The sequence below is a fragment of the Strigops habroptila genome, chromosome 8, assembly GCF_004027225.2.
Source record: "Strigops habroptila isolate Jane chromosome 8, bStrHab1.2.pri, whole genome shotgun sequence".
NCBI lineage: Eukaryota > Metazoa > Chordata > Aves > Psittaciformes > Psittacidae > Strigops > Strigops habroptila.
This window is the reverse complement of record NC_044284.2, coordinates 43,573,637-43,586,544: the sequence shown is the minus strand read 5'-3', so window position 1 is coordinate 43,586,544 and position 12,908 is coordinate 43,573,637. Positions and strand designations below refer to the sequence as shown.

Genomic DNA, 12,908 nt, shown 5'->3' with positions numbered 1-12,908 from the left:
TAGGCAGCATTGAGTTATAACTGGACAGAAAACTTGTGTGTAAGAATTATTTTCACCAAGAAGTGCATCCAAGTGAAGGTTTTTTGTAGCATTTTTTATTCATTTCCTGCCAGGAAATGAATTTATGTCTCCAGATAACATCTGGCCCATGGGGGTTTTACAACTGCTGACTACCATCAGCCTGAGGATGCCTGGGTGGAGTACTGGAGGCTTGGACATGGGCTCTTGTTCTGCCTGAGGGCGATTAAAATTCCTGCATTAGAGCAGTACAAGCTGCCTGCGGGGCACTGTTTAGAGCCTTGACCTCCCTGCAGTGGGTATGGTGTGTGGAAGAGAACTTGAAACTGCTGCAGCAGCGACTATTTGTGGCCCCTTTGCCAGCTCGGGTGTGTTTAGCAGGGCCATTGCCATCACACAGCATGTGATCAGCCCCTTTGCCACATGTCTAGGCCTTGCCCTGTGGGGCCAGCTGCTGCGAGCTGTGTCCAGGAGCAGGGCTGGTTGTCCACCTTGCTCTGCTCCATCTGGATCTGGTGCCTGGGTAAGCCCTGCAGGAATCATCTCTGAAGAGAGCTCCCTCAGAAAGATGGCAGGCATCAGCTCAGTGACTGCCTCGCTGGGGCTGTGTTGTTGGTTATCATTAAAAAGTATTGTTTCCATTTGAATTTCTGAAACCAGTTTCCCGTTGGTGGGTTTTGTTATGTCTTTGTTAAATTTAAAAGCTCCCACAATCAGATATCTGCTTCTGTGCAATGACAGCCACTTCTGAAACTCCACTTCGGTAACAAGAAAGAAAGGAGCTGGCGTTGCTTTTGTCTCACAGGAAGGGCTGCTGGCCTTGCCATCACAACCTCTTTAAACCCTCTGAAGGCTTTCAGATCTTGTTTTGGAGTGCTCAGGCATTGCTCCTGTCCAAGTCCTGGCAGCAGTGCATTTGGGCAAAGGCCTGTTCCCCTTTTCCTTCTGTACTCCTCTCTCCAAATGCACAGCTGGCCAGCTTGCCCTCACATCCTGGGACTGGTTTGGCCCCAGCTGAGGAGCCTTCCCCAGCAGTTCTTGAAGCTGTCATCCTGCCACAGATAATTACAGAAGAGACTCCTTTAGGTCCTTCTGTTTCAGTGTGGGCTGGACTGCAGCCCAGGTTCTGTTTGTATCTTGGAATGAGGTGCTCCGATGGGGTTTGGCAGAGCCAGCAGCCAGTGCTTGTCTGTGTACTGTAGGAAGTTGGTGCAAAGCCCTTCTGTGAACTGTAGGCTTGATTTTCAGATACTAATATTTTGTTGTTAGACTATATGAGATGCTGATGGTAGCAGATACTCTATGTTGCTCTAGGGAAAAGCTAAGATTTCGGATGTTTTTTCCACTGAAACTTTCATTTCTCACTAAAATGCATGTTCCCATCAGAAAGAAATCACGAAGTAACTCTGCCTGCTTATTTTTTGCCTCTGCCCCCAACCTCTCCAAAATATTCAGCAGAAGATTGTTCCAAGTTGTCAAATCTGTTTTTTAACTCTATTTATTACAGAGTTAATGAATAGTTCCATAACAATGGCTTCAAAATAATGCTTATCTGGTAGCTTCTCCTCTGTCCTCATGCACTCTCTATTGTGCTTCTTACAGATAGGAAAAGGAGGAGTAAGAGCATGACACTCTATCAGCTTTATTCCCTTGCCCTGGGAGCACTTGGTGGAGGTGCCATGCTCTTTTGCAGATGGCTGATGGTGCTTGCACCAAAGGGTTGGTGCTGCAGGGGTGTTAGCAGGCTTACTCCTTTTTCAAGTGGTGGATATTCATCTGTATTAATACCTCCTGCCTTGCAAAATGTCTCAGCTGAACTCCCTGGCTTTCCCTGGAGCCTATGAGTAAGGTACATGTGAGCTGGGGCTGGACCTCAGTCATAGGCAGCAGACACAACACAGCATGGTGGCCCTTGTTCTGCCAGGGTGGTCCCTCCAGAGAGAAGTGAGTCAAGGTGTGTCTGTCCCTGAGCCAAGGACATGGAGCAGAGCTTTGCTTGGTGTCTTTCCCAGAGCTGCCACAGGCACTGCACACAGCCCTGGGAGCCATCCTGGAGGTCAGGAGCTGCAGTTCAGAAAACTCTTTATGTTGGTGGTGCTGAAAAAATGGGGGAGCCCTCGGGGCAAAAAAATCAAGTATTTATTCTCCTGCTCCAAACCAGCTTGTACACACTAATACAGTGAGTCAAACAGCCTTGTCCTTGCCCCTTGGGCAGCAGGGCCCATGTGGCAAACTGTGCCATTGTGCCTGTGCTGGCTGCTGCTGGCCAGCTGCCCCTGCCTCGTATGGCTGTGGGCTCCTGCAAGCATGGCTGAGCGTGAGGCTTGTGCCCCCCACCACTGTTTGCTTTACTGAGGCATGGCTCCTTCTCTGACCCACATTTGAAGGGCAAGGGACTGCTACTGCTGCTCCCCATGCAGCTGAACCATGTGTCCTGGGCCTGTTCATACACTGGCTGCAGATCCCTTCGCTTCAGCTTTCTCACTTTCACTCCTGTTGGCTGCAAAAGCCAGTGATATTGATGCATTGTGCCATATAGGCATCCTGTTTCCAAAACAGCTCCTGTTATGCTGTAGTCGTTAGCATCATTGTTCCCAGGGGAAAAACAGGGGAAGCTCAAAAGCTGGGACAAAAGAGGAGAGAACAGGAAGGTGGAAATATCCCCCTGTCCCCCACTTTTTTTTTTTTTTTTTTTTTTTTTTTTTTTGAGAGTATTGAGAAACCCAGTTTGGGAAGCAGAGAGGAAGAAAGGGTAGAACCTGGTCTGTGAAACCCAAGAGGTTTTGGGGACAGCCTTTGCTCAGCTGTCTGGGTGCAGGGAAGTGTGTGGTTGTGCTGCACTCACATGTGCACCACACGTGGTTTTCTGGTGCCATGAGCCCTCCTCAGGAGCTGTGGGAATGACTGGGAAGCCCATCACCACTGCCAAGTCTTTACGCACACACACTCCAGAACAGCTCTCCTACCTTTTCCTGGGACTTCCCAGTAAAACACAAGCAGCAAGGTTTGATTAAGGGCTTTTTTTCAGGTGAGATCCCTCAGGCCAGCCTCATACAGCGGGCACAGGCTCCACCAGATGCATGTGTCAGGGCAGCTGAACCCTCTGCCCTTGTGTGAGCCCTGAGGTTTTGTAGGCTTCAGCTCCCCTCGCCCCACTCGGACAGTGAAGGGGGTGATTTGCATTGTTTGACTCTTCAGGACGCCCACGGGTGGAAAAAACCAAAAGAGGCAAAGACAAACACACAGTAGCATGTGTGCGCACACACACACCCCACACGTCACCTGAGCACCGCTGAGCTGCTGCCGGTCACTGGTGACAAACAGCCACGGTGCTAACGCTGGGAGCTGCCACCCTGGAGTGATGCATTTTGCATGCTGTTGCTCAGCCTGGCTGTTCTCTGCTGCGTGGTAGGTGTTACGGCTCACCCCAGTCACCTATTTCCAGCTCCAAGGTCTTGGTGTGTGAGCAGTGGATATGTTGGCAGCTTTGGTATTGTAGAGAATGAATCCATGTCCTGGGTCATCTAAACTGGCTGCCACCACTTCAGTGCTCAAGGGTGATGCTGGCCCCTGCACAGAGCTGATCCCATGAAACCTGTGTCCACAGCTGAAAAAGAAAGAAATTAAACAAACAAAGGCTGAAGAGCAATGTTAATACAGAGCAGACAAAGCCACCTGGAGATAACATCTTTAAATACCATAAGCTGGTGGGGCTGGCTTGAACCTAATGGCATCTGCAGCAGCCCTGAGGGACAAACCTCCAGTCTGGCAGCTGTTTGGGGCCCATGGAGGTCAGCTCTGTCTCTCTCTCCTCTAGAGAGGTATTGGCGTGGCTGGCATCACCCACCTTGGGCCTGCCTTGCCCTTATGTGCTGCAGACACCTGAGTGGCCCCTCAGCTGGTGGCTGCTTCTTCACCCTGTGTGCCACCAGGTCTGAGCAGCCCGAGCCCACCTTGCCAGTGCTGGGCAAGCTCCAAGAGCTGCCTTTTGCGAGCTTGCTGCTTTTGATAGTACAGGGGCTGCCAAGGGGCGGCACTGACCACATAGCACACAGGGACATGCCCTATCATACAGAAATGACCCAGAGGTGTAAGCCAAGGAAGGAGCAGCCTCCCCAATGCCTTAAGAGCTCCAGGCACCTTCCTGGCCTGTGCCCCCCTCCCCTCCTCCCCCAAGCCCTCACTGGCTTCTGGGAAGGCAGTGAGATCTCACTTGGAGTATTGTGTACAGTTCTGGTGTCTTCAACATAAAAAAGACATGGAGCTGTTGGAACAAGTCCAGAGGAGGGCCACGAGGATGATTAGGGGGCTGGAGCACCTCCCGTATGAAGACAGGCTGAGAAAGTTGGGGCTGTTCAGCCTGGAGAAGAGAAGGCTGGGTGGAGACCTCATAGCAGCCTTCCAGCATCTGAAGGGGGCCTATAAGGATATTGGGGAGGGACTCTTCCTTAGGGACTGTAGTGGTAGGACAAGGGGTAATGGGTTCAAGCTCAAACAGGGGAAGTTTAGGTTAGATATAAGGAAGAAGTTCTTTACAGTGAGGGTGGTGAGGCACTGGAATGGGTTGCCCAGGGAGGTCGTGAATGCTCCATCCCTGGCGGTGTTCAAGGCCAGGTTGGATGGAGTCTTGGGTGACATGGTTTAGCGCGAGGAGTCCCTGCCCATGGCAAGCGGGTTGGAACTAGATGATCTTAAGGTGCTTTCCAACCCTAACTATTCTATGATTCTATGTGACAGGCGAGTGGGGCCAGGTCACTTGGGTGCCACACTGCTGCTGGCTCAGCTGGCCATGGTGGGGACAGGGAGGGAGCAGGGATGAGCCCACAGCCAAGCAGGCTGCCTGGATGGCAGTGGTCATGCTCACCAGAGAGTAGCATGGACATACCTGTCTTCCTGGGGTAAATGGGAGCTCCAGGGCACCGTAACCTCACGTGCAACATCAAAGCAGCTGAGGAAAGCGCACGATGCAAATGAGCAATACCTCAGAGCTGGTGCTTAACCACAGCCGCGCTTCTGCGTGTGCTGTGGGAATAAGCTGACAGTTCCCCTTTTGAAGCTTTTTGCGTGAGCTCAGGGGTGCTTGTGGTCTACCCCACGGCTTTGGTCCCACTGTCAGGGCAACAGGCATCATATCAGGCATGGGCCCAGCACTGTGGAAGCACGTCCTCTGTGGTCCTGTGGCATCACTGGAGAGGAGCAGGCAGAGCATGGCTCCCATGGGCACCTTTACTGGCATCCTGTGAGGGCACATCTCACCCTCCTGGTGCCCCTAACATGTCTGCTCCCGGGGCACTTAATGGCTGTTGTGATTGCTACTACTAAAAGAAAGTATGTAAAAAATAAGAGCATGGACCCTTATGAGGCAGAGGCTGTCCAAGTACTAGATTGTCCAGGTGATGGAGGAGCAGCTTGGCACTCTCCCAGTGAGACCTGCCTGGTCTCATTTCTGTTCCTGTAATCGTTTATTGCTCTGGCTTCTATTTGCTGGGCTTTGAATGATTTATTCGTTCGTGTTTTCTGAAAATAGCAACCTCAGGGAAAAAAGTGGTCCCCAGCCAGAGGCTGAGGTGGAGCAGCTGGGATGACCCTGGCTATCACAGTTTTTTACAAGAACAAAATTTCTAGTCCTTATGGAAACAGATCCTCAGCCTCATGCTCCCCTCTCTGCTGGGCTGATGTCAGTGCTGCGGGGCCAAGCTTGCCCAATCCTGTGAGCCCAGCACCCTGGGCATGAGCATGCCCTGGCCACAGGTCTGTGTTTTCTGTTGGTGCCACAGACAAGAGGAGCTGTGGCTGCTTTTCATAGAATCAGTCATAGAAAGGTTTGGGTTGGAACGGATTTTAAGGATCATCTAGTTCCAACTAGAATGGCCGTGGTGTTGTGGGCCAGGCATGGGACCAGGCCATGGTGCACTGCTGCAGGAGGCCTTCTGTCTCTGTGCACTGCTTTGGGTCTTTCAGAAATCCCCTGGTGTCTTGGCTAATCCGTGGTGGCTGCATGGGGCCAGCAGAAGCTGGAGCCGGGCTACAGCAGGGAGATCAGGGAGGGATGGGGCTGCTGCCATGGCTCGCTCTGTCAGGGGAATTCCTTGGCTGTTTAGCCACATCTTTGCACCATCTCTATAGCTTTCTGCTCACTTTAGGAGTGAGTTTTCTGTTTAAAGGACATAATCTAAAGTCTAATTCCTTCTTGCGATTACCAGGCAAGAAGACCATCGCTCTTCAAGCACAAAGGCTGATGTGTGTCCTTGGTGTGTCCCAGTCCCCACTGGCCCTTGGCTAAGAGCTCACCCAGGGAGGGGGTCCAGGCTCTCACTTGGCATGAGGGTACTGCTTTTTCCCTGTTGTGGGCTGGGCCCAGTGAATTATGTGTCCATGAAAAACTAGAGAGGACTCGGTGATGTCTGGGTAAATGAGATTTTGATCTTTGCATGCTTCCTTGCCACATAGGAAAAGAAATCCATGTAGAAGCCTGCGATGAGAGGCGCAGTCTCAGCACAACAGTACAGCATGGTCCTCAGCTCCTCGCTGCTGGTTAGGGCTTTGCACTACATGCCAGTAGTCACCACTGATATGGGAACATGATGCTGCTTTCAGGAACAGAGGAGGGTAGGAAGGGGTATTTACCCCAGGCTGCACTTGGAGCACCTTCACTGACCTGACTTACATGAATGTTGTCCATAACAGACCTCACCAGGCAGATGTGTGACAGAGCAGTTGCCATCCCACCGCTGCCTCTCTGCGCTCATTTCCTGTGGTTTATCCTCTCTTGGACAAGCTGTGTGCTGTAAACGAGAGCATGAATCTCAGAGAAAGATCCAGTAACTCAAATGAGTTAATGTTGCAAATTAATGTTGTAGGAACCCACAGAAAACATGAGAAACACGAACTCATTTCTCCTGGAGTCAGCACCAACTGGGCCATGTGGCCTAATGCTGAGTAATGGTGTACATAGGGGCCAGAGAGCAGTTAAACGCTGCTCACTCAGGGGCTTAAATCATTACTTACTGCAGAGATCTGCTATAAGTGAACTGGCTTCCCATATACTAGCTCCCATCTATTAGCTTCCCTGCTCCCAGTCATCTGAAATCCAACTTACTAGCTTTATTACTTCCATTCCTCTCCTATGGTCTCTTAGAGTCAATCACACCTTGCTAGTGAGAAAATCACCTGAAGGCAAGTTAAGCTAAGAGCGGGATTCCAATATTTAGCAGCTTGTGCTAGGGCTGATTTTGAGCCACGGGAGAGATGCAGGCAGGCAGGCAGGCTAGCAAGCCATCCAGCCATCCAGCCCTCCCATGGCTAAGGCTTCCTAATGATGGGTGATGCTTTGTGACATTTACCTTTGATTCAGTTCGCTTACACTGATCATCTACTGGATTAACTGGCAGCCAGCAGATTGCTAAGAAGGGATTTTTTTGAGCGCAGAAGGTGTCAGCTTGAAAAGAGGTCTGAAAGAGGCACGAAAGGCTGTACTGGTGGGCAGGAAAGGGGGAGACAGGCAGTGGTTGGAGTGGGCTCGGCAGTACCGCGCTGCCAGGTTGTGGTGAGACAGATGGGATGCAGCTTGCAGGGCTCACTCCACTGGTTTCAACCTTGCCACAGCTCTGTTTTGCTCTTAAGTGCATCACTGAGATATGGCTCCAGGGAAACACCTCCCTGCTTCCTATCAGCATGGCAAAACTGACCATCAAGGAAACCACCTCATTCCCCTTCTGACAGCTCTCAGCAAACCCAGCATGGAGACAGAGAGACTGTCACTCTCTGCAGAGGCAAGAAATGCTAGAAAATAAGATCCACCCAAGCAATTTGCAATTAGGGGCACACCAGCTGCCCGTGCTGCCAGAGAGCTGTACCTCAGGTGCTCTTGGCTCTCTGATCCTTTGTGGCAGCTCCTTTCTGGAGCCCCAGAGCAGTGCTGGGTTTTCTAGCCAGACTTTGAAGCTGCCCTTGAGTGGCTCCTGCAGCGAGGGCAGGATGGAGGATGGCACCTCGGGGATGAGGCTGTGTCCCTGTTCTGCAGGCAGTGCTCCTCTCAAGTATCCAGCACTGAGCAAAACCCTTGTCCCCAGGAGCCTATCTGCCTCTGACAGCTGGGGCTTTGGTTTTCCATATTTAAAGATGTCTAGAAGAGCTACAAAAATCTTGGGGATGAAGGCATTGGATTGCTTTGACCCTGAGACAATCACAGACTTAAGTAGTACATTTTTATTCTGTATGACTACATACGTACTATATTGTTAAAAGCCTACACAGGGCTCTGCATGGGGTGGAGAAGTGCCACTAGTCCACAATGCCTAGCATCGAACATCCCTGCTCAGCTTGAAGGACCCTGTGGCAACACGACAAAGACCAGGCGGCACCCACCAGCTCTGGGGTGTTTGCCTTAGGGGAGCAATGCCCTAAGCTTGAAATGTCAGGCGTAGGGGTTCCCAGGTTCCTACTATGTGTCTAAGTCAACCTGGGTCAGTAATTTCAGTGAGAAGGTACTGGAAGCTCTGCACGGGAGTGTTCATTTATTCCCCTGCAACTGGAGTTACCTGGAGACTGACAAAGCTCCTGCCCTGCATCAGGAAACCTGCCCACAACCCCCCAGCTCCCAGTTCAACAGGACATAGAGCTGAAGAGAACCAGCCTGGAACAGCCCCTCCACTTCTGCTTTGTCCATCCCAGGGTCACTGTGTGAGGGCTGGGGCTCTCTCTGGCTGCGGGGGCAGTGTGTCTCTCAGACAGGAGCTGGTGGTGGTGGGCTCCGGGAGGCAGGGTGCTGCCTGCAGACACACAGCCCACCTCAGAATTTCCAGCAGCCTCAAGCACTTTCGTTTTTTCCATCCTATATTCTGCGTAAGTCATAGCAGTATTGATGATATCGCTGTGTGGAGAGACATGACTGGGCCCGCTCCTGGCACTACGCAGATGACTGCACCGTGTTATCAGCTGAACTTCTCTGGGATTTTTTGTTTAGTTGTTTGTTTTTTTTTTTTTCTTCAGCCACCAAATACCAGAAGTCTTTTTCCAGCAAAAGTGCTGATTTCTCTGCAGCTAAACTGCAACAAAGCCATTCAAGCAAATGGTGTAAAGTGAAATGGATCAAAAGGCAGCTCTTCATATGCTCCTGCTGGCCTGGTGAAATGCCATGGGGACAGTGGCTTTAAAAAGTTCCCCTTTAATCCAGTGTCAGTGTGGGAGAGGGGGGCCCACCAGGCAGGGCTAGTGTGTCACAACTTTGAGATAAGTGTGGGTGCTATATAAAGCCGTGGGGGCTTTGTTTTCCAGCACTAAGCAGCACCTCTACCCAGATCTACACTGATTTTGTAGATGGTAATGGTGCAACTGATGAGTCATAGCCATAAATATTATTTCTCTATTAGCACAGTTATAGTGCTAAGCCGGTCAGGAGTAACACAACCACAGAGAAATTAGCAGAGGAAGTAGAAAAATGACTGAGAGAAACTTTGACTGAAAGATAGGAAAGGGGGCCTGAAACCTGGGAAAACACAGCACAAAACATTAGAGATTTGATGATAGCCAGGTCTTTTACTGGTATACTCTACCATCAAAGCAGGATGGGGCATCAGCTTGGAAGCAGTGGCCTGCCTGGCAAGCTGGTGGGCTCACTCCCTTCTGCGTTCACAGGAGTTTTAGTGCCCGTAGGGAGCTGCCAAGGATATGTGCAAGAGTGGACCTAAGTGTGGACAGACTTCCCATCACTCATGTCTTCAAATCGAGACTGGAAAATGTCCCTGATTTATGTGAGTCTGTGGTGTTAAGAGAAGAGAAAACCCCGCTTGCACCACGGCTGCCTCCTTGCTCGGTCACTGCCTGCCTTCGGTTGACCTACTTGAGTCATGAGGAGACAACAAGTGAGAAGACATCCTGCGCTGTGGTTGGCACTGACACTGCCCGGGGAGAAAAAGGTGCTTCTCCTAAGGGTCGCTCCCTGTCCCACATAGGTGGGGGGAGCAGAGGCACAAGGAGAGCACCCCGAGGCAGGGCCGGTGGAAAAGACTGGCTCTTGCTTACACCCATGTGTCACACCAGCCTGGCCCTTGTCCCCATGCTGCAGTTCGAAGGGAAAAGCTGGTTTCTCTTCTTCTGGCCAGAGCAAGGGACATCACTGGTGCCTTTCTCCCAGTTGATGTGTGGGAGAGATGGTGCAAACTGAAGGAACAGGCTGGGTGGTGGAGAAAGGAGCTGGACTCTGGGTAAGCTCCTGCAGAGACCTGGCTGGGTGCTAAAGCCCAGTTCACACACATTAAGCATGTTCAAACATATGTTCACTGCTTGCCAGTGTTTGTCTTGCTTGAGTTTCAAACGAAATACATCCACCTGTCGAGTCATTGCTTGGTGTGTCTTATCTGGTCATTGTTCCTCCATGAGACACGTCCCAGGCATCTCTGGGGAGCTCTGCAGGGGCGGGACATGTTTGACCCTCCTCCCAAGGCTGCTGAACCTGAGGCAGCGGAAGGGAGGCAGTGCTGCCACCCGCTGTGGCCCTCTCTGCATCCCCAGGCAGGCAGGGGCATAGAAAGCTTTTCCTGGGGAAAAAAATTACAGATTTATTACTATTATTTGCACTAAAGATTGCTCAGAATTGGGACAGAAAGGAGAGGCAGGCTTTTTTTGTTTGTTTTGTTTTGTTTTCTACTGAAAAAGCTTTTTCTTGGTTGTACAAACATTTTTTTCTTTTTTTTTTTTGCAGGTAAGGGGATCAAAAAGAAAAAAGACTCCACACACAGGAGAGTTGGATTAGTGATTAGTGTTTGGTGTGTCATGGGCTGGGAAAGACCATTAGGAGCTGGACCTGCAGGGAACAGCTGCAGAGGTTGGAGACAGGCTGAGCTCGTTACGCACCAGGCGAGCATCCCTGGGGCCAGCTGAGGCTGTGTCCAGCTATAAAGGGAGCAGTGCTAGGGCTGGGAGTCCCTTTGCCTGGGGGTTTGCCCAGACCAGAGCTGGGATGATGAGACTTTGCTTCATGTATTGAGGTGCTGTGGATGGGACACAAGGGAACTCCAGCAGCTGTGCCCCGACACTGCTGTGCATTTCTACGTGAGCTGGTGGATCCAGCCACTGCAGCTCCCTCCCTGCCCAGGGCAGATACCATGAAAGGAGAAGAAATGCTGCAAAAACCAAGGTAATTTGGGCTCTTTTCCCTATCCCCAGCCTTGACAGGAGCTGAGGCAGGGCTAGTGGAAAAGATTGGCTCTCGCTTACATCTATGTCATGCTAGCCTGGCCCTTGTACCTATGCTGCAGTTAAGGGAAAATAGTAGCCTCAGCAGACTAAGCTTTCTTCCTTGTTCATGTCTGTTACCTGTTGTATCTGTACTGCAGATGCAATCTGGAAAAAAAGTCTTTTAAGGTTCTAAAAAACCTGTATTCACCAAAAGAGCAAAGGATTCCTAAAACACTGGATGAGAATGAGATGGTTTAACAAGAAAAAGATGTCACCAAATTCCTGAACTATAACTTACTGCTTTTGGAGTCTTGCTGTGAAAGTATTTCACAGTTGCTGATGTCAGTGTGGAGCCTGTCTGAAGAGTTGGAGCTATCTGAAAGAAAATGAAGTGCAACAAATGCTCCAAGTATCTATTTAACATGTGAGCTCTGGTGGCACTGGGGAAGGGGGGCAGGTGGTCATACGCCCCCAGGTTACTGCATTTGCCTTGGAACTGGGAAACTGTTCTCAGCAAAGAGGGCAATTGCCCAAAGGCATATGGGATGCTGGGAAGAGTCTTCTGAGACTGTACAGGGCTTACTGTGGGATGTCTAGGGGAAGAGGAGCAAATGGGAAATAAGGAGGAATCAAGATGGTTTGGGGAGGAACCAGGGGGAAAAGGGGGACAAAAGGGGCTGCTCAGATGCTTGTATGGCCATGCCCCAAGCCTGATCACTGTGGCGCAACCTGTGAGACTGGGGTACAGATGAGCATGTTGGTGTGTGTCTGCTAGCAAACAGCAAGCCAGGCCAGCTGAAAACTAGGATAAAATGTTCAGGAAAGACTGTATGTCTAAGACCAGCAGGTGAAGGAATCTAGATTCTCTGTGTGTATATATATATATATATATACAGCCTTCCAATACCCACAGAGGGGCAAAAGAAATGTGGAGAGGGACTATTTAATAATGGCATGTAGTGATTGGACAAGGGGAATGGCTTTAAGCTGAAAGAAGGTCTATTTAGATTAGATATTAGGGAAGAAAATTCACTGTGAGGGTGGTGAAACACTGGCACAGGTTGCCCCATCCCTGGCAGTGTTCAAGGCCAGACTGGATGGGGCTTTGAGCAACCTGGTTTAGTGGAAGGTGCCCCTGCCCATGGCAGGGGGTTGGAACTGGATGATCTTTAAGGTTCCTTCCAACCCAATCCCTTCTGTGATTCTATGATATTTTCTGCTAATGGACTTTATTCCTGATTAGCCAGAGAGGGTAACAGGAAAGGATCAGGTTGGAGACCATCTTAAGAACCTGAATGTGCACAAGTCCATGGGACCTGATGAAATCCCTCTGTGGGTCCTGAACGAGCTGGCGAATGAAGCTGCTAAGCTACTGTCCATCATATTTGAAAAATCATGGCAGTCAGGTGAAGTTCCCAACGACTGGAAAAAGGGTAATATAACCCCCATTTTCACGAAGGGGAATATGGAAGACCCAGGCAACTACAGACCAGTCAGTCTCACCTCTGTGCCTGGCAAAATCTTGGAACAGTTTCTCCTGGAAAGCATACTAAAGCACATGAAAAACAACGAGGTGGTTGGTGACAGCCAACATGGCTTCACTAAGGGGAAAATCCTGCCTGACCAATTTGGTGGCCTTCTATGATGGGGCTATGGAACTGATGGACAGGGGCAGAGCAGCTGATGTCATCTACCTGGACTTGTGCAAAGCG

General features: G+C 50.5%; 1 protein-coding gene across 1 annotated transcript in view; it reads left to right on the top strand.

Annotated features, from left to right (window-relative positions):
* The window catches only part of TNFSF4 (TNF superfamily member 4), a 35,439-nt gene that overhangs the window by 5,493 nt on the left and 17,038 nt on the right, over window positions 1-12,908 (top strand). The gene's annotated exons all lie outside the window — the stretch shown is intronic.